The sequence below is a fragment of the Tympanuchus pallidicinctus genome, unplaced genomic scaffold, assembly GCF_026119805.1.
Source record: "Tympanuchus pallidicinctus isolate F22 unplaced genomic scaffold, pur_lepc_1.0 scaffold1, whole genome shotgun sequence".
NCBI lineage: Eukaryota > Metazoa > Chordata > Aves > Galliformes > Phasianidae > Tympanuchus > Tympanuchus pallidicinctus.
In genome coordinates this window covers 12,357,089-12,379,297 of record NW_026294618.1, presented here as the reverse complement: position 1 = coordinate 12,379,297, position 22,209 = coordinate 12,357,089, and the positions used below count along the sequence as shown (strand labels likewise).

At 38.2% G+C, this 22,209-nt stretch overlaps 1 long non-coding RNA gene across 1 annotated transcript; it reads right to left on the bottom strand.

Annotated features, from left to right (window-relative positions):
• Nucleotides 1-2,946: 2,946 nt before the first annotated feature.
• On the bottom strand, nt 2,947-18,702 carry LOC128072601 (uncharacterized). The gene is made up of 3 exons (XR_008202378.1): nt 18,319-18,702; nt 4,205-4,251; nt 2,947-3,196 (listed from the first exon to the last, which is right to left on the bottom strand). It is a non-coding gene; the product is annotated as an uncharacterized LOC128072601 (long non-coding RNA).
• Nucleotides 18,703-22,209: the final 3,507 nt, after the last annotated feature.

Genomic DNA, 22,209 nt, shown 5'->3' with positions numbered 1-22,209 from the left:
TGTTCCTCTAATTCACTAAACCATTTTTTCAAAGTGACCAACAGCAGACACTGTAAAAGAATACACAGATATTCATCTTCATATTCTCTCTAATTTTACAACAGATACAATATTTTTTTCCACAATGCTTGTTAGAATTAATTATAATTCTGAACAATCTACAGAAATTACAAATACTTACTCATACTTTGTTTCCGATTAAGTACTTGTCTCAGAATTTTCCATGGTTTGATATCCTACTTCTACTTTTCATGTAAAATATGTTCTTGTTCTATGACACAAGAAGTTCCTAATCCTCTTACCAATAAAATTCTATCCTTACATGTTTTTCACTATACTAAGAAAGGGAAAAGAAGCATGTTTTTATTATCAGTTTTTCTAAGGTTCCTTTTTGTTATTGTCTTCTGAATCTTTCAATTTTAACGGTGACTATCTTCTGATTTTTAGATACTTGACATATCTCCAAGGTTCTACAATAATTTACATCATTATTTCTGTATAAAGTTCCCTGAGTACGCAATATTTTCTATACATCTTAATATCTTGGTTGTGTTAAGATTTCTTATGTAATGTTCTTATGTCTTATGTAGGAAGATTTTAAATTTTTAAGAACTTTATTTCTTTCCAACAGATCATGAAGAATATTGAAAGAACCTTTCATATTAAGGCCAATAGTAACAGAACAGAAGAGGTGGCTTAGAGACATAACTTACACGGGTGCCATAATAGTTTCTTTATCCTCAGAGTTCAACTGTTAGTTCATGTTATAAGCACTGAATTCAAGAACTTGGAAACATATAGAAAAAATTTCAAATTAGTTCTAGAAAATGATTTTTTCTTTTTCCTACAGCAATTTCAAATATTTTAAAAGTTCTGTTTTCAGAAGAAATCAATACATGAACTGCAGGCTTTCAATTATTAGAAGGTTAAAGAAACTGTTAGGTCTTAACCAAAAATGGCAGAAATAATTCAGTGTTACACAGAAATTAAGATAATTACTGCTCATAAATAATAGTGTAGCAAAATTGCTACATTAATTTGAAACATTTGCTACAGTCATTTATGTAATGCTTAGCTAGGTCTGAAAATTTGGGCTTTCATTTACATAATACTATATACACTGCTTTAATGTCTACTTTCATTTTCTCCCACATCTCCCTTCTTCCACAAAGCCCACCCAAAACTTGAGATTACTGCTTCATTTGAACTTGGATGGGCTTCAGTATGTTCATGCAAGTCAATAATCTTTTGTCTTTTACTACTTCTTCTATCAAGAGCCAAACTGAATTGTACTTTAGTGCTCTGAGGAGGTGAGAAAAGTGCAGCATATGTTTTGTGCTATCATTGGGGAGACTTGCTAAGAATGATGGAGTAAAAATGCTACTTCACTGCTCCTCTAAGTGACGAATGGTATAACTGTTGTGATGGGGGCACTTGGGATGTTGTCAAAGCACTGGCAACCTTGGACAATGATGCTGGTGTGAGCTTACCAAAAATACAATAGTTCACAATAATACATAGTTTCTGCTTTCTCATTTTCTATTCATCTTTGTCTCTCCACTGTAAAATCATATGGTTATGTCTCCAGACACCCATTTGGGATAACTTCGGTAATTCTGCCACAAGCAGTGGGCACACAGCTGTAAAATAAATTCAGCTTTCTTTGTCAGACATTGGTAGAAATGTGGTGCCAAATAAAGAGTTGTTGCTTGGTTCATCCTGGGTAGGGAGAAGTGTTTATGACCCATCATGTCCAGATTAGAGGTATAAAACCATTTTTACATTATGCTACTTGACCAATAGAAAACCAGAGGCTTTCCATGGCTGTTTGGGCTCCAGAAACATGGGACAAATCTAGCAGATATTCCAGAGATTACATTCTATGTTGTGCAAACCTGATAACATCAAAACTCACAATAAATAACACATTATCATCTTTATGGGCCACGCTGACAAAACGTGTCATTTAATTTAACCTTCAAAACATCCTCGCTCTCTCTCCCCCAGATTCAATTTGTGAATTCAGCAGGGAATATCATTACTGAACAATGAGTGCTCCTCAGAAAAAAAAGCCAACATAGTGAGCTTGGAGAATAAGCAGCCTTTTCAGTTTTCTCTTACTAAAGCATCCTTGTAAATTTACTTGAACTGTGATAAGAAAAAGACAGCTGCATTCAAGAGGAGTAAAGAGGTGTGAGTCACAAGGAGCAGTTATTCTCTTTAAGACAGAAGGCAACTCTTTTACTCTATCATCGGTAGGGGTCCAAATATTGCTGGTGTTGGCAAGGACCTAAAGCCTGCTAAAAAGTGCCCTAGGGAGGATAATCCAGTTTTAGACATGACAATATTAATATCTCAGAAGCAGCATCACTGTGTGATTTCACTATAAAAGTGATTTCAATAAGAGTGCTAGTGTCGAACAGCTGGTATGGAAAGACAAGAGGTTTAAAGTGTTTCTACTGCCTGCTCTTTGTTATTTTTTTCCTCTTCTTCTGTATTTTCAGGGAAATACATGCTTTGTTTCCATTTATAGTATCTAACATGTAATTATCCCTACACTATGAGTGGCAATTGAGTCAGGCTGTCTTAAGCACACACAAATTGCTAAATAAATAAATAAAAGCCTAGATTTCTAAAGAACAAATTGACAGCAGAAGAATGATGTGAAATTCAGTAACTGGAGGAGTGAATAGATATGTGGCTACATATTCTAAAGACTTGATGTGATCAGCAGTATCCACAATTACACAGTAAGTTTCTCAAAAAGTGCTAATGGAAGTACTGATGGCTAGAGAACTGAAAGAGCTTGGCTTACAATATGCAAAAGCTGACAAGTTACTTCTATGTTTTAGCATGAGAGATGCTGACATAAATAATAGCTAATAAGCTCTTGAGGAAGTATTTGAGCTTTTTTCCACAGCATCTGCTGAGCACCGATGAAATGGGACATTCCTCCATCCATTTGTTGAATATGGTGTAGATAGAGTTCTTCCCTTCCAGCAGAAGAATTTTCATTGAAGCTGCAGAGTATCCCAGGGTATGAAAATCTGTAGTGTTTGATGCTGACTTCCTTTAAACTCTTTTCATACAAGGAGTTACACAGTTCTTGCTTCTTTAGGCAGGTGTCAACTTTGATCTGCTGCCAAAGTATTTAGCAGTCTAAACTTCTTGGAAAAAGAAGAGTTTCCAGTGGCTCCTAAATCACAAAATAAGAATTAGGCAGAAACTATATCTAGTGCAGACTTTCATTATTCAATCCACGAAGATATTAAATATCAGCTACACGAGTCTGGAGGAACTGAAAAATCTAATTTTCTGTAAATCAGTGTAGAATCAGTAAGACATCAATGACCATAAAACAGTTATTACTAGTAAGACAGCAAACACTGTAACATCGTAACTTTTTACCTTCATTGTCCCTCTTGACCTACTGGGAGAAGGAAGACCAAAGCATGAGATCCATAAATGATGAGATCCACAAGAAGTAGGTTACGCTGACCACCACACAGTAGCTTCAGATTTATGAAGTGCTCATGGAAAGCTCCCCAGACCCTAGGCTGTCAGACACCCAGTGTTATAACTGGGAGTCTGTAAAAATTCCAAAAAAATCTGTAGACTGGTCTTTCCTCAAAGTGTTTTAAACTTCAAAAGTAGAGAACAGGTCTGAAATTTCATTCCCTCTGCTATTTGGAAGATTCTGTTTCATTTAAATTAGGCATTATGCAGTTTCTTAATGGACAAAGCAACCAACTTTCCATAACAAGGCTGCGCAGGCATAGATTGTGTGACAGTATAATGCAATCATTCACATTTCTTTTTAAAACTATGTGCTTTTCTTCTCTTGTTTACAAATAAAGATATTCCTAGTGGTGAATCTTCAAACTGAAAAACTGCACAACTTACTATTCATTCATATTCTGAGTCGTTTGCTTTGTTGCTTTTTTGTTGTTGTTGTTGTTGCTTTTCTTTCCTTGTGGTTTTGAGTTTTTTGGGTTTTTTTTGTTGGTTTTTTTTTTTTTTTTGTTACTGTTATTTAACACACAAAATGCTCAAGACCTGTAGGTAAACTTACTTGGAGTATTTCTTCTATTTAAAAACAATCATACATAGCTATCTTTTACTTAAAACCTATACAGTTTTCCAACAAACAAAAGTATTTTTGTTTGCAAATACTCTCAACTATCTACCTAGGCTTTATACTTACATGCGTTTTTTGTTAATATGAGGCCCATGGGAGGTAATGGTCTGCACCTGCACAAATGAAATTAAATCAATTTTGTAGTGATTTCAATAAAAGTGGGATTTAAAGTGTATCTAATTCACTTGCTGCAGCATCTGATGCACAGACTCAGATGCAAATGATTCAAGTTTTATTACAAGTTCTCATATCACTTATATAACTTCACAAGTTTTCTTTTTCTAGCTTTCCCATCCACCTCTACAACTTTCCCATCCACCTTTACATGTCAACAGAGCATTCTACAAAGCACTCTTCAACCGTTCACACAGGCATTTATCCAGTCAGACCCCTGAGACGTCCTTTCTTCTAGAGGTGTTCTTGATTCTCATGCTGTTTATCTTGCTCCACAGCTTCTGCTCTGAACAGTTTTTCTTATATTCCCACACTTTGCCACTTTCCATTGTCTAGCAAGTGGAATAATTCAAGTACCCAAGCATAGTTGAGTATTTCTTTTTCAGATATTGTAGGGTATCTGAGGCTGTTGAAACCTTGTTTGTCCATAAAGGGAGCTTAACTGACTATTTTCAGTTAGATGTTCTATTTTACATAGCTAAAGTCAAATGATGCTTTGTATCCTTGGAATAAGACTTGCAGAGAATCATTAAAAAAACATTTAAGTGCTTGCTTCTTTTATCTGAAAAGCTTATCTTCCTTCCACAAAGAGCTAAACTCTCAGTGATTTGAGTACATGAACAAAAAGTTTAGTTTGAAATTATGCAAAATAAATCAGAGCTGAACAGTTAGAGCAATTGTAACTATCAATGAGTTATTCACAAAGGATAGAAGGGATGGGCAAGACAGGAGAGAAGGGAAGTCACCCTTGGCAGCAGGACTGAAACTAAGTGATAGTTATGGTCCCTTCCAACCTAAGCCATTCTATGATTCTATGAACTATAATTACCAGCTACAGAGGGCTGTTGTTTTTTGTTTGTTTGTTTTTCAGGTCAAACTATTCCATTTAGTATTCTTATATGTTGATTTTCTAGTCTCAGTCCCTTTTATTAATATAACCAAGAGTTCAGCTGTCACAAAGATACTTGCAAACACAAAGCAGAAAAAACTGAGTTAATTAATGAAATAGGAGAGTCAATCTCCCTGCGTTACTTTTTTGTAGTATAATTTTCTGCCTTAAAGGACTAAATGGGTTCTGTGCATCCCATTTCTGTGAAAGAAAAAGGAAAGTTTCAAAAGATTCATATCCCACATATGACAAATTACAATCCTCTGTCTTAGGATGGCATTTTTACCTTCTCTGACAGAATGCTACACCATATCAACCAGTACGTATACTGACTTTAATTAAACTATAAGTAAATAAAATGTTACTTCCTGTATGATTTTCACCTTGTTTTTAATTTTCACATCTGCCAATGAATAAGAGTGCAATTGAAATGTCAATATCTTTTCTTAGCAAAATGGGAAAGTAAAGGATCACTTTTTTTGAGAGTCATGGGATCTACCAGTTGGAAATGTATGATATGTTTTAAATGTTTCTCTTAACTTTTTGTTGAACATGAAAAAAAAATTGCATTTTTTTTTCTGCTGAAAGATGAAGTTTCCTTAGTTTCCTTCCTAACACGACCATTTTTTAAAAAACATGTTGCATATTGCTAGAAGAGAACAAGAATAGGAAAGAAACTATATGGATTTTTCACAGAGAAACGTGGAATAGAGTATGGCTCACATGGACATCACTCTGAGGACCAGTAGATCCTTTAGGTTTTTGCTGACATGTTCTTGATCTACAATGTCTTTACTGTCTGCTAGATTAGGAGACTTTTCAGCAAGCATTAAATCATGTATGTCTTACCATTCTTCTTAACCATGAAGTTGTGGAGAGGAGTCTTGAAGAAATGATGATTTCTTCCTCTCTTACTTCTATTTCATTCATTGCACCCATTGCACTAGCGTTTACAAATGTAAAAGACTTCTCTGTGCTGAGAAAGCATCCTGAGAAATTCTGTCTCATTTCAGCCAAGAAGGAACAGACAGCTGCGTAGCTTTGATTCACAGCAGTCTGTAATAGCCCTTGAAATTGAGGATTACAAAAGGTAGCAAGATAGCTTATAGAAAATCCAAAAGGGCAACTATAAGTGGAGGAAATAACAGTGGCAATGAGCTATGTTTGTTGTTTTTCCATAAATGAATGAATGAATGAGTGAATGAATGAATGAATAAATAAATAAACAAACAAACAAACAAATAAATACTGAGGCAATGTTTCTGTGTCTGTCATTTGATGTTGTTATGCACTGCCTCAAGAGAAAATAAAAACCATACTCACTTTCTTATCTTTTCTTCTTTCCTTCCTTCCCTCCATTCTTTCTCTCTGTACCCATTTATTTTTTGGTCCAGCTATAGTTGGCTGCTGATAATTTAAATTCATTGCCTCATGAGTGCCTTCCTGTTAGAGATAAATGACACTTCACACATTTGCTGCTTGTTTGTTTAACAGCTGCCTCTCCTTAGTCTCTGTGTTGTAGGTATCTGGAAAAATGTCATGTTTATGTTATGTACAATAACAGACCTGATTTTTTGTTAAAATAATGTTTTGGAGGAGAATTGTACTTCTCTCTTATGGTCATTCGCTGCCTAGTTCTGGCACCACTTAGTCTACTTTTATTTTTAAGAGATGACCTGATAGAAAAATAGAGAAATAAATCACAATTATATTGCCTGAGTAAACGTCAGAAATTTTGATTACAGCACAATGAAAGCAGCCTCGTCCTTCTTTGTAGAGAATTGCTAGCCATCCATACTTGACATTATGTTTTCACTTTTAAAATCTTGTATGAACTGAAAATATGATTACTTGGCACATTTTTAGAAATCAGTTATTATTGTTTGAGAGGTTAATAAAAGTTCAAGTTTCGTAGTTAACACATACATTAGTTTTAAAGTTGAAGCACTCTCCATTTTTTACTTAGGATTGCTCATTTAGTATAGATCTGTGTTTCACTTAGCTATTTTGCTTCAAGCCATTTTTCTTTATCTTATTAAACAAAGATGTAAATAAAGTCCATAATCAAAAGTTTGGTTTGAAAATAACAATATTACATTTCATAGATAAAAGCTGTGCCCACTGAGGCCTCAAGACCAGTTTATAAAGTATCACTGAATGTTTTCAAGGTGTTTGTCTCCTGTTTTTATTTGCTGTAGTTCAACAGCAACTTTATTTTTACATATTTTTATTGTACAAAAATACACAAAAACTGTACTTAGATTAAATTAGAAGCACATGTAGCTGAATCAAAAAATAATGTTGATAATTTTATCAGTCAGGTATTATTCATAATGATCTTGAACAAATAGAAAGCTCCTTTTGCTGGGATGAGTAAAAGTGCTTGAATCTACTCCGTCTACTCATGTTGAGTGTTTACATTACAGATAACAGCTATGTAGCCCAGTGAAGGGCATGGAACCCAGATCCTACATTAGTGTTTAGTTTTCCTTAAAAGAACTGTATAATTAGGAAAACTAAGTATAAAAACAAAATAAATTAGAAACACATCAAAATTTCTAGGACAACATGGAAACACTCAGAAGTTAAAAGTGAATTTAATTAAAATTAAATACTTTGTATTTATACATGTAAGGCACTAATGATTATAGGTAACTCTTACTTGCTGGTGACTGGATTTGGTAACAAGAAAATAACCTTCGAAAAATGTTTGGGGATGATGTGGGGATACACATTTGAATATGTATTAAGAGGTACATGGACAAATATGACAAAAGTTTAAAAGTTCAACATCAGTAATTAAACATATTTCTTATAGAGGAAAAGTTTGATTCACAGAGTTATTAGATTTCTGTGAAGAGGTGAAATAGCAAGTGAATATGGGGTGATCCACCCATAGCTATCTACGTGAAGCTCTTACAAAATTTGTCAGAGTTGCTTTCAGAAGTCTCTTAGGTGTTATCACTGGTAAGAAACAAGTCTCACTTACAAATTAGTAAAAAAATTCAACCCTAAAAATGTAACAGTAATCAAAAGGAAGGAGGTTAAAGGAATTCAGAAGAGATCTTTGAATCAATAAAAATAATTCACATAAAGCAATGAATAGTGCTGCAGCAAAGTTTGCTGATGATGAACAATTATGCCAGAAAGTCAAAGCTGACACTGACTGCGTTACAGAACTAAAAGGGTAATAAAATACATCAGAGACACAGTGTTAATAAATGCTAAGTAACAAATGCAGGAAAAACTGTGCAATGAAATGATGAGTTCTAAATGAACTATTATAACTTAGAGGACAAATTTTTTGAGTCATTGTAGGCATTTCTAAGAAAGTGCCTGCTTAACAGAAGTTGAACAAGAAACATAAAGTTAAGAAATGTTTAGTAAAAAAATTGAAAGCAAAAGAGGAAACTTTTTTTTTTCCTACGTGCAGCTGCATCTTGAACTCTTTATACAACATTTCTTAAAGACTATACCAGCACTAAAAAAAGGAAAGCAAAACCAATACAAATAGCGAATTCAGAGTCTGTTAAATACAATGGTACAGATTCAAACTCCAGTTCAGCAGCTACCTAAAAAAAACATTTCTGTTAGGAGTTGGAAAGTGTAATGGTATAAGACACTGACTTCAATGTTTGTTTTAATCTTTGTTTTTTGTTTTTCTTTTTTTCTGTGATCTCTGAGAAAGTCATGGGAGAAAGAGAGGTTGACTCTAGTGCTGATTCAAAGCACAGAAGGTAATATTTTACAAGGAATTATGCTCAAGAGAGAGGCCATTTTTCTTCTGTGACTGTACATTTAGGCTGAGAGGACTTTTGTCCTAACTAAAGTAAGTACATTGAAGTTTCCAAAGTTGGGCAGTATGATGAAAACACTTCACCTTTCTTTGTTCAAATCTGAACATTTTAAAATATTTTTAAGTCATTTTATTTAAGGAAAACCTGATTTGTCTTTTCTAGTTCAAAACTAGGAAAAATATATGATCGTATGTTTTCTAGACTATTTCAGCTAAGCAGCAAAGAGATAAAATCCTCATTCATTGTAGGGACCAATTCCTGAACAAGCTGGGAGCTGCCTTATGCTAAAACTCTAAGGCAAATTCAACAGGAGCATCTCAGCAATAAATGAATTGAAGGATGAAAAACATTAATTCACTACAACCCATACTAAAAGGTCACAAAGAGAATATTACTTCAATTCTTTTCTAACTCAGTAAAGAGTTTCTATGGCAGTTGGATGAGGTCCCAAATACAGAATATTATTACAGTGGGAGTCGTTAGTTCAGTGGACTGATGAAAGCCAAATATTTGTAACAAGTACTTGAAGTATCATCAGTTGAAGGAAAAGAAAATCTTTGTAGGACAGAAAAGAGGTAATCATCAGCTGGCTAATATTAATGTGAGCAGTTTGCCCAATTTCAGTCAAAGCTTACATATGTTCAGGTGTTGCAGTCCAGTTCATTTAATACAATAATTTATACTGAGATCTCACCAAAAGAAAAAGAAAGGGAAAAAAAAAGAGAGAAATAAATAAATTTTTAAAAAGCTTTGAACTTTTGAAATTTTCTTGGATATCCTGTCATGTGGCTTTCGTGTCCATACACTTCTTTACTTATTCATTCAGAAACTCAAAGGGTTGTCAATAACCATTTACTCCATACCAAGCAAGAGCAATCATATGGGTAGTGGAAAAACAACTCATTTATAAACCTCAACTGCAGAACGATCATCCCAACGTCACTATCTGACAAAACAAACAAACAAACAAACAAACAAAAAAGTTATCTCATATGGTCTGGACTGACCACCTGACCAGAAACATGAAATCAAACACAAAAGACTATTTACAATACAGAGGGGCTGAATAATCAGGAGAGATTGTTACTGGCACTTTTCTGTGTAACTTAGCAAGGTAAACAAAATACAATATTTTGAGAAAATACTGTGAGTAACCAAACATTAGAGAAAAATATTCTGGGGTTAACTCACCAAACTGTTTGAAGATAAGGTGTTTTATAACACATATCATTGTGGATAAAAGTGTTTTAGTAGTTGACACAAGGAAGAATGATTTATGACAGATATACTTGGAATGAAGGGTAAAACCAAAATGCTGCTGTGACATTCAGTATAGCATAAGGTCACGTCACATTAGTTGTACCACTCAATCTGACATAGTGTATCATGATGTGTATGTTGTAAAGTCAGGGTCATCACTACAGTGCTGCACATCTGAATGTACCTCAAAAAAAGGAGGGATTCCAAGGAGAGTTTGGAAAGATACATTAAAACAAACATTTCCTCTAAAAATTTTATCTAATTTTAATTAGAAAGGAATGCAAAATTTTGCAGCAATGGGGAAGCCATAAAAATCATGCAGTGATTTCTCTAATCCTTTCTGTTCTCCAGCCATTTGAAAAAAAGAACCTGAATTGCAGTGAACAAAGCTTTAGCTTCTGCAAAGCAATGCAATCATGCTGAGTCAAATCTGATACTAAGCAGTAGCAAAATAAGGAAACAAATAACTGGAAGCAAATGAGCTTGGCCATGTCACATGTCAGCACTTCATGTCAGTACAGCCTGAACATTTAGTTTTCACAGAATCACAAAATCGCAGAGGTTGGAAAAGACCTGGGCCCACTCCTACCTGATATGGAACATACACAGCAGTTTGCCTGGGACCACATCCATGCGGCTTTTTAATTATTTCTGAGACTTGCTCTCCCTGAGCATCTTGTAATAGCACTTGGTCACATGACGCTCAGAAGGAACCCGCTATGTTCCAGTTTGTGTCTGTTGTCTCCTACGTGTGACTGAAAAGAGCCTGGTTCTGATTCCACTGTACCCTTCCTTCAGATAACTGTAGACACTGATGGGATCCTCCTATGTCTCCTCATCTCCAGGCTGAACAGCTCTCTCAGTCCTTTCTTAGAGGAGAAATGCTCTGGTCCCATAAAAAAATAAAAATAAAAATTTCTTCCCTGTCTTTCTGCGCACTGCCGGAAATTTTCATCTCTCTTTAGACCCCTCCTTTTAACAATAGCAGCTCTTCATACTTGAGAAGACAAAATACAGTTTTGTCTACACTGCTTTGAAAACTTGAGGCAGCTTTTCTGAGAGTGGCTGTTCTTAAGAAGCAGAACACTACCTTGACCTGTCACGCTGGTATCTATTGCATCCCAGTGTAGTTTCACTGATTTTCACCATGTGTGTGCTGTGCCTTATGAGGTTGGCGGTGCCACAGCTCAGCCTCTGCATTTGCTTTGATAGCAGCTAGATGGCTGATGAGTACAGGTGCAAGTGAATCCAAATGTTGAAGCCAGCTGAAGCATGTGCTGTCATTGATTCAGCAGATGTTTGTCTGGGTTGAAAACAATGTGGCTATGGTTGATTTAGGTAATTTCAGTTATTTAAAGTTAGACCTCTAGTTTAGGTCATTTTACTTTCCCATGAGCAGCATTGCAGCTACTGATCACTTTTTAAGTTCAAATAATAATCCTAATGTCCAGATACCTTCTGAGGATATTTATTTAAACTTATCTCAAAACCCAGAGTTCATCAGTTTAAGTAGCTCTACATTTTTTCTGGATAAAAAGTGCATGCTGATATATATATATATATATATATATATAATTCTTTTCAGTAGATAGCACACTTGCAATTAATATAGAATTTCAGCTCTCAGCGCAACTTGCCTTCAGTTGTTGTTAAAAGTCCAGCTGTATATGAGCAGTAGAATCATCATATAGAAACTCTTTATTCAGCTTCCTGGCGGGAAACCTGTGTGCATTTTTATCACCAGTCAGATCACTCTGTTAGAAATATCTGGACCAAGAATTTGATAAAATAAAAAGTCCCTCATTACCTTAAACCAAAGTAAAGCCAAAGGTTTTGAGGTTATGTAACTTTAAATGTGGCTCCAGAGTTTTAAGTTTACTTCAGAAACAGTTTATAAAGCGCTTTGGAGAAGTGAATAATATTGCCATGTTGAGCATTTCTTTATGTATGTTAAATTATTTTCTCAGTCCTAGCTCAGCTCTTCAGGGAAATTATGTATTAGAGAAAAATAAATTAATCTATTTCATGTATTTTACTAGAAATAATCACAGTAAATTAATTTGCACTGATTTGAAAAATCAACTAAAATAGCATTGGTTAAATTATATCAATTAGTTTTGATTCTGTGTAATATACACTACATCACTTTGGCAAGCAATCTGAGAAATGGGAGGAATGGAGGAGCTAAACCACTGGTAGCTATGTAATAATATTTATAGAAAGGTTTTGCTGCAAGGAAGAAAATATATATCATTTAAAAAAAAAAAAAAAAAAGCAATGTGAAGTGTGTTCTTGTTCAATATATGTTGAAAAATTCTTTTTCAAAGGGAAAATATTTAAGAATGAAGAGATGCCAGAAGAGATAATACTTAGAGCTTTTATGGCAGGATTAATAGACATCTTTCTGTATCTTTAGTTTGCTCATCTGATAACGCAGCTACACACTACAGACATCAGAGCAAATTTTTACATCAACATTCTTCTGCCATGAGGACGGAAATCTGCCTTACCATACTGACTATGTGAAACTTTGTGCACCTGAAGCTTTAATATTGTGCTGTCTAAGCAGTCACAAATACTCAAACCTCGTTCTACAATCTATAGCGTCAATCTATCTTCAGCTTTGGAACTGAAGCTTGGATTTTGAAGATTTTTATCCACAAAGTCACTGTGGGCTTTTTTGTTTGTTTGTTTTTCTTGTGTTTGTTTGTTTTTTAATGTTTTGTTTTTCACTGTTTCATTAATTTGTTTGTTTTCTTAAAGTTGTTACTAGAAATCTTCACTAGAATTTTGCAGGATTCTTTTCATTAAATGTTGTTGAAAAGTTAGTAATGACGAACAGAAAGATAATCATCACCTTATGTCTTTAGGTCAAACTCACTGTGCTGACAGGCACTTGAGAAGACTATGGTCATAGCACTAAAGAGAAGAAATCGGATCCTATCTGCACTATCTTAAAATAATTTTTCAGCAATATTGAGTTCTCGACTTCCTTCTTTCCTTCATTCCTAACTTTCTTCCTTTCTTTTGAGACGTTAATTAATACAAATAAATGTAGATTATGATAACGTAGTAAATACAAAGACATTGTGGTCTGCACTTTAGATTGTTGTTATGCTTGAGGGCAGAGCTGCCATTGAGAGTAACCAGGACAGGTTGGAGGAATGAACCTCATGAAATCTGGCAAGGACAAAGGCAAAGTTTTGCACCTGGTAAGGAGGGTGCAATTATGCAGCTCAAGATGGACTGGCTGAGGAGCGGCTCTTCTGCAAGGTAAACATGAGTTAATATGAAAATTAACAACATACTGCACTGTGTTTTGTTTACAGACCTCTGTGATCACTGGATGGTTGAAAAGCTGGAGCACACCATGAGAAGGGCTGTAGCAGTGGGATTTGACCAGTCTGGAGAAAAGATAGCTCTTGGTACACCTAACAGCATCTCTTTATAAAAGAGATCATCAGGAAGATGGAGTTATACCCATCACACTGTGTGAGGTGAAAGGATGAAAAGTCATACATGGAAACATTAAAATTCTGGTGCAAAATGAATGAAAAGTGTATAGTATTTAGGAATGCAGTAACTTAACCTTTTGCCCAAGTATAGTATCCACAACTTCAAGAGAATTTGGTAAGGATTCATCTAATCAAATGTTCATGTCTGTACACGGTGCAGGTGATGTCTTCTCAAGATATGAGCAAGTCACCTGTGGATTCCATTATAGTCAATGGGTAAAGGTAATTTTAGTTACAATTCAGTATTTTCTGAAGCTGACATACAAAGTAGGCCAAATGAATCAAGTCCTAGAAATGATTAATTCTCTCCACTGATCATAAAGTGGAGTATTTAAGTCATTTCCTCCAGGAAGTCAACACTCCCAAACTAATAAAACAAAGCATAATACTGAAGATGTGATCAAGCTCTCAATTCTGAACACTGAAGAACATTTCTGCATGTGCTTTTGTATCTGCAATTAAGCATCAACAGTATGGAAAAAATATGTGATCACTCTGCAGTGTTGTATGGAAGTGAGTAGAGCTTGAGTACCTTGTTTGTACTTTAGGCAGGGTCTAAGCTGGCACAGTTCAATAGTTCCTTAACAGGGCTATGCCACAGTTAAAACACAGTTTAGTTAAAAAGATGAAAACAAAGTATAACTCTCATTACAATCACTTGTTTTCAGTTGTGTTTCTGTATTTTTGGAGTTGTTTCTCTCTCTCCTTTTTTTTTTTTTTTTTTTTTTTTTTTTTTTTTAATTGCTTTCACTTTTTAATTATTATTATTTTTTTACTTAATCTCTATACGAGTGTTTGCCATTCTTGATGTTAGTCAAAAATTTTTTTGGAGAAGACTCAGTGAGTAATTGTCCCAGGGCAGAGAAAATACAGTGTACTCATTACTGCAACAAGAGAAAATAAAAGTGACCTTTTTTGAACAGCAGTACAGTGAAGAATTATGCAGTTTGAAAGATGTTATTCTATATAGAATAACCATTGACAATTATCAGTGAATGACCTTTTCCTGGTAGACACTGAATCACAGAATGGCCAGGGCTGGAATGGACCTCAAGGATCATGAATCTCCAACCCCCCTGCCACATGCAGGGCCACCAACCTCCACATTAAATGCTAAACCAGGCTGCCCAGGGCCCCATCCAACCTGGCCTTGAACACCTCCAAGGACGGGGCATCCACAACCTCTCTGGGCAGCCTGTTCCAGTACCTTACCACTCTCTGGGTAAAGAATTTCCCCCTGATGTCCGACCTAGATCTCCCCTCCCTCAACTTAAAACCATTTCCCCTTGTCCCCTTAACATGAGCCAGCAGTGCGCTCTGGCAGCTCAAAAGGCAAATGGGATCCTGGGCTCCATCAGGAGAGGGGTGGTCAGCAGGGACAGGGAGGTGATTGTCCCTCTCTACTCGGCTCTTGTGAGGCCCCATCTGGAGTACTGTGTCCAGGTGTGGAGCCCTCAGTACAAGAAAGACATAGAGATTTTGGAAAGGGTCCAGAGGAGGGCGACTAAGATGATCAGGGGGCTGGAGCACCTTCCCTATGAGGACAGGCTGAGGGAGTTGGGCTTGTTCAGCCTGGAGAAGGCTGCAGGGTGACCTCATTGCAGCCTATCAATACCTGAAGGGAACCTACACCCAGGAGGGGAGTAAACTCTTCATAAGGGCTGACAACAGCAGGACTAGGGGAAATGGATCCAAGTTGAAGGAGGGAAGATTTAGGTTGGATGTTAGGGGGAAGTTCTTCACAAGGAGAGTGGTTAGGCCCTGGAACGGGCTGCCCAGGGTGGTTGTGGATGCCCCGTCCTTGGACGTGTTCAAGGCCAGGTTGGATGGGGTCCTGGGCAACCTGATCTAAATGTGTATGTTTGGTGGCCCTGCTAGGCAGGGGGGTTGGAACTACATGATCCTTGAGGTCCCTTCCAACCCAGGTGATTCTGTGATTCTGTCCTGCAGTTATCTACCCTTTCAAAGAGTTGATTTCCCTCCCCTCTGTAGGCTCCCTTTAGGTATTCAAAGTCTGTAATGAGGTCACCCTGCAGCCTTCTTTTCTCCAGGGTGAACATCCTCATAGGGGAGGTGCTCCAGTCCCCTGATCATCCTAGTGACCCTCCTCTGGACCCTCTCCAATAGCTCCCTGTCTTTTTTGTACTGCGGGCTCCACACTTGGACAAGTATTCCAGATGGGGCCTCACAAGAGCAGAGTAGAGGGGGACAATCACCTCCCTGTCCCTGCTGGCCACCCCTCTTTTGATGGACCCCAGGATACCATTTGCCCTCCAAGCCGCAAGAGCACACTGTTGGCTCATATGCTCATATTAAGTTTTTCATCTATCAGGACCCCCAGGTCCTTCTCCACAGGGCTGCTTTCAAGGACCACTCCATCCAGCCTCTATGGATGCCTGAGATTCCTCCGGCCCAAGTGCAAAACTTTGCACTTTTCTGTGTTGAACCTCATCAGGTTCAGCTGGGCCCACCTTTCTAGCCTCTTGAGGTCCCTCCAAATGGCATCCCTTCCTTCAACCGTGTCGACCGCACCGCTCAGCTTGGTGTCATCAGCAAACTTGCTGAGGGTGCACTCGATTCCTACATCGATGTCATTGATTAAGATGTTGAAGAGCACCGGTCCCAAGACAGACCCCCGGGGGACACCGCTTGTTATTGACCTCCACCTGGACACAGAGCCATTGATGACCACCCTCTGTCTGCCGCCTTTCAACCAGCTTTTTATTCATCGAGTGGTCCATCCATCAAATCCACATCCCTCCAATTTGGAGATGAGGATGTGATGGGGGACCATGTCAAAGGCCTTGCTCAAGTCCAGGTAAATTACATCGGTCACCTTTCCCTTATCCACTGATGCTGTCACTCCATCATAGAAGGCCACCAGATTGGTCAAGCATGACCTTCCTCTGATGAAGCCACGCTGACTGTCACGGATGACACGCCCATCCCTCATGTGGTCGAGCATGTCATCCAGGATGATCTGTCCCATGATCTTCCCAGGCACAGAGGTGAGACTCACCAGCCTGTAGTTCCCAGGGTCCTCCTTGCTTTTGCTTTCTTGTAAATGGGAGTGACGTGACCTTTCCTCCAGTCATCCAGGACCTCACCTGACAGCCATGACTTTTCAAAAATGATGGAGAGTGGCTCGGCAACCACCTCAGCCAGCTCCTTCAGAGCTCTGGGATGCACGCCATCCGGCCTCATAGACTTATATACATTCAGTCTCATGAGGTGGTCTCGGACCTGCTCTGTCCTCACAGTGGGGGGGGTTGGGGGGGTTTGTCGCCCCGGTCCCCACCTAGAGGTTTAGGGATGCAGGGCTCGGGAATGTGAGAAGTTCTGGAATCTTGTCCACCAGTGAAGACTGAGGCAAATAACTTGTTCAGTACCTCAGCCTTCTCACTGTCCATTGAAGCAAGTTCTCCTTTTACATTTACCAAAGGAGGCACACTCGCTTTGGCACATCTCTTGTGGCCAATGTAGCTGTAGAAATTCTTCCTATTGTTTTCCAATAATCGGAAGGGCGAATCAGACCAGGAAGTCTCCTAGAAATGTCCCTGACCCGTGCCCCAGGAAGGCAGCACACCTCCCTATGGGCAGGGTCAGGGCGACATTTAGGGCCTCCGGTTCCTCTCAGCAGGGAGTCTCCCACAGCCACCACCTTTCTGTCCTTCCGAGTGGAAGCAGTCTTGAGGCATGGGGTTGACCGCTGTACCAGAGTTAACCTCACAGATTGACTTCCCTCCATATCCCCACACTCCTCTCCCTCAGGTTCCAGGGCTTCAAACCTATTACGCAGAGGCACCTGCAGGGCCGAAGATGGTCGAGATGGGGGATGCCTGCTTCGTCGAACCAGTACCTGTTTCTACTCCTCCCCCTTTCTCAAATTGCTCAAAGGTGGAGGAGAGGACAGGAGGCTCACTGCAACACAGTCAGCCTGCCATTTCCCCTCTCTCACCTGTTTACGAGGCTGCGGGGGGTGAGATGCTCCATGCGGTGCCTCAGCTACGCTCCCAGATGAGCCGACAGGGACTGGCACCACCAGTCAATCTCCTTCTCACACTCCTTTATGGTCCTCAGCCTCTCTACCTCCTCCTTCAGGTCGACCACCAGGCTGAGTAAGTCCTGTAATTGGTCACACCTTATACAACTACCATCATCATCATCTGGTACTTCAAAGGCCAGGCTCTGGCACTCGTGACAGCATACTAGCATCTTGTGTTGGAGCCTCAGTCTGAGCCTCCACACTCATCTTTGCACCATCTATCCTTTCAAGCAGGCACAAGATCTCCATCTGGGTCTCCACATTCTTCTTGGCTGTAGTCTTTTTTCTGCATGAGCATGGGACTGCCTTCTGGGTCTGCATAATTTTTGTGGCATTAGCCTTCCTCCGGGGTGCAGCCATCGCAGACCAGCAGCTATAAACACTACTAAATAACCCTAATGAGGTGCGCCTTATCAGCCCCGCCCTGCTGCCGGCAGTGCTGGTTCTGCCCACGCCCAGTTGCCGGGTCCTTAACAGGAGCCCCCGCACTTATCACTTACCCAAGGGCGATAACAGCCGTTCTTAAGGGGGAGTCCCGTGTAGGAGTGGCTTACTGTTTCTCCTTGATAAATCAGCCCCGGTGCTCCTCACACCTTCTTCACTGGGCAGCGACCGGTCGCTCCCTGAGGCTATTTCTAGGCAAGACGGGGTGGGTGCAGAGCCGTTGCCCTGGCGACACCCCCGCCGCGTCGGCCGCTCTCGCCAGAGCTGCCTGGCCGAGAGCTGCCTGGCTGCTCTGTTCTGCTCTGTTCTGCTCGGTTTTCTCTCGGGGATCCCTGAGCGAGGGAACCGACCGAAACCCCTTCTACCTCGAGGTCAGTAGCTGCGCTTCAGGCTGGAGCAGCTCTGAAGCAGCGATCCTCGGCGATCAAAGGGCAAGTACTCAGGGGCAGACAGGACTTTGGTCAGCTGGTGGTGAGCATCAGCATTGTGCATCTCATACTTCACTTATTTTTTGTTATTGTTTTTGTACTTTTTCCTTTATTTCCTTTATTTTTATCTTTTCTTTCCTGATTTTTTTTTTCTTTATTATTAAACTGTCCTTAACTCACAAGTTCATAGAATCATAGGATGGCTTGGGTTGGAAGGGTTCTCAAAGACCATTTAGCTTCAACCCCCTGCCGTAGGCAGGGCTGCCAACTACTAAACTGGGCTCTAGATCAGATTGCTCAGGGCCCCATCCAACCTAGCCTTGAGCACCTCCAGGGGTAGGGCATTCACAGTTTCTCCACACCAGGGTCCTCATCCAGCCAGTAACAGGATTCCCCATCTCATTCTCTGCCCACACAAAGTTCTTGCACTTTTCTCTCCCCTGTTCCACTGGTGGGTGCAGTGAGTGAGCAGCTTGTGTACTATTTAGCCTGTTTATGCTACTGCACATGTAGCACTTCGAATTAAAGTTTTACCATCTCTTTTCTCTTCCTGCTACCCTGTTTTCCCATTGCATCTAAAACATGAATCGTGTTAGTACTTAAGGCCTTTTTCTATTTTCTGTTTCAAATAGAAACACTTTCTGGTTATAAAACACAAGTACAGTATCTTGTATTAATTGTATTTTTGTGTTTGTTAGGCCTTTTTCAGATATTTTTTTTCCTCAAGATTCCAGATAATTTTCATTTGGATTGTAAGGAGTTAAGAAGATGAAGAACACTGAGAGGTAATAAGCTTAAATGAGGAATTCTTCTTGTCCAGATGTGCCATATGTGCAAATATTATTTAATATATTTCTCTAGCTCAGAAATCACCTATCTTGAATAAATTCAGTTGAAGATTGTAATTTGCTTTGGTCCTCTCAACTTTGCTAATTTTGTCATTTTAATTTGCAGTGAATACATTCTTCAAATCTTTCTTACATCAAACTTTGCTGTGTTGTCATCCATATCATGACTATTTTTTGTTCTCATCTTCTGCCTGTAAAAAGCAAAACACAAGAGCAGAAACAGAAGTACATAGTCTTCATCTATGAGTTCAAATCTATACGCAATATATTTTGTTTCATCTGATCAAAGAATGAACAACTACTTTGAAGACACTGTCATCTTAGCCCTTCTGAATTGCTGTCATATCCTTATTCCAGCCATTCTTACTTAAAACGGGTAATGGCTGTGATAACCTACAACTAACACATTGAAATATTGCAGAGGAAAATGAAAAATTACAGAAAAAACACACTGTCTTGCTGAAAATTAAGATATAGTGTTTGGTTAGCTACAAAAGGTCCATATCAAGAGTTATAAACAGATGGTACAGACTTTTATTCTTGTTTAAAGAACAAACTCTTCTGCAGACAGTTACAGTCATTGTGGAGCAGAATAAACACATAAGAAAACTCACTTGTCAAGTCTATTTGTTTTTGCATGAGCTTGCAATTCAAGCCAGGTTCAGTCAGATATATTTACAAGTTTATAGTTTGTTTATTGATATTTTGCTCCTTTTTTTACATATTCTCTTTACCCACGTGTCACATTCAACTCAACAGCGAGCTGTCTGAAGTTTCCTCTGAGAGATCTTCTTTTAGAGAGTTCACAATATATACTCCAAGCTTAAGACATTACTGGAAGGAAAACCATTATTTCATTTCTACATTTCCATGAGATTACTGCTTCATTCGCTGTAAGAATTCTCACTGAGGAGGTACAGTCCGGTAGAATGGAGTGTACCCTATAAGTAGTATTATATTCACAACATTAATTTTTAAAATTAGCCAATCAATTATCACATTTTTAATGGATTTTTCAAGAGAATTTATATCAACTGCTCTTTTTTTTCCTTTTTTTTTCAAATTCTGAAACTCAGCCATAACGAGTTTCCAACAAAGCTACTTAGAGGAGTGTTGCTAGCTTCCTTAAAAGACCATTAATTAAGCAGCTGAAAAAGCTGCAGTGATAATCTATGTAAATTATACTTACAGCTAGAAGAAAAATGCCAGAAAAGGAGAGCTAAATCCTCTCCCTACACTCTTCACCCAATAAAGAAGCAAAGAAGAGGCAACATTCTTAACAACAATCCCCATTTTTTGTCATAAAATTTTGCTCTCACTCCCACTTAACTGGTAATTTCTAAAAGTGGGGAAATCAAAAGGATTATCCAGTTCCACAGCACAGTATAACCAAAGAATTAAATACCAGAAGATACATTTGCTGATAATAGATCACACTGTAAAACTTGTTATTTACCATTACTCAGAGATTTTGGACCTAAAACTTTATTAATTATTCATGAACATCTTCACTGCAAAAAGGGAAAAACATAGTCCATAATCTTCAGGATGTTTTTGGGGAAAAAGAATCTCTTTTTTACTGGAATAAATAGAAATACATTTAATCAAAAATTTTGGTAGGCTCTGCAGCTCTTTTTGTGTAGAAAAACTCTTTGGAATCACAGTGCTGTTTGAACCTGTAGTCATAGCTCCTGTGTATGACAGATCTTTTATTTTCTACAGTTGATTTTTCTGCTCATCCCAATACTTAGTTTTTGACTCACAGAGATTTTCCACAAATGTCTTTATCTGGAGACACTAAGAAATCTAATTTTTCTGAATTATGTTCTTCAGTGGCTACAAACTTAACTTGTGTCTCACCAAAATGTTTCTGTTTTCAGCAATTAACCTTAGCAGTATGTTCTCTCTTTTTTTATAGGTTTACATATGAGTGGGGTTAGCAGTAATCAGTCTATTTTCCCTATACTTAGGCATATATGATTAGACTTACTTCTCTTAATAACTTAAGAGCTTACGTTATCAGTGATGGATATCCTGATCTTTATCACTCCATCGTGTTCAAGTTCCAGTAAGACCGAAAGACTGATAACACTGTTTAAGGTATGCATGAAACCTTGGCAGTTAGTCATCCTTCAAAACAGGCAGCTGTTTTCGTATTTAACAGCAGTCTAACATATAATCATGAAAGATTTACCTAGAGAGCATGTTTATCTGCGTGAATACGTAGTCGGGTTTGTACTCAAATAAAAATTAGCTCTATATTACATTTACAAAACAATAGAATATGTTTTCTCTTTCACACATGCAAAGAGGTAAGTTTTGTTCATATCTCAATCATAATAGGTTTAGAATATTACTATAGAGTGAAATGGATGCTGAATGCTGAGAAGATATGAAAATAGCACTTTTATAAAGTTCTGCAGTATGAAACAATATCTTCAGGACTACTTTAAAGATAGAAATACCTCACAAAGATTTGGCTTCTCTTCTTTGAAGCAATATCATACGCACCAACTATTCCCACAATAAATAGAAATCTGGTTTATGCTAGCTAGATTGTTAAATAAACCCAGACACCTGTTTGCCAGTTATAAAAGTGTACTGCTGTTGTGATGTTATCCATCTGTAGTATACACCACATTGCAATTGTGGTTCAAGCTAATTAGCTTGA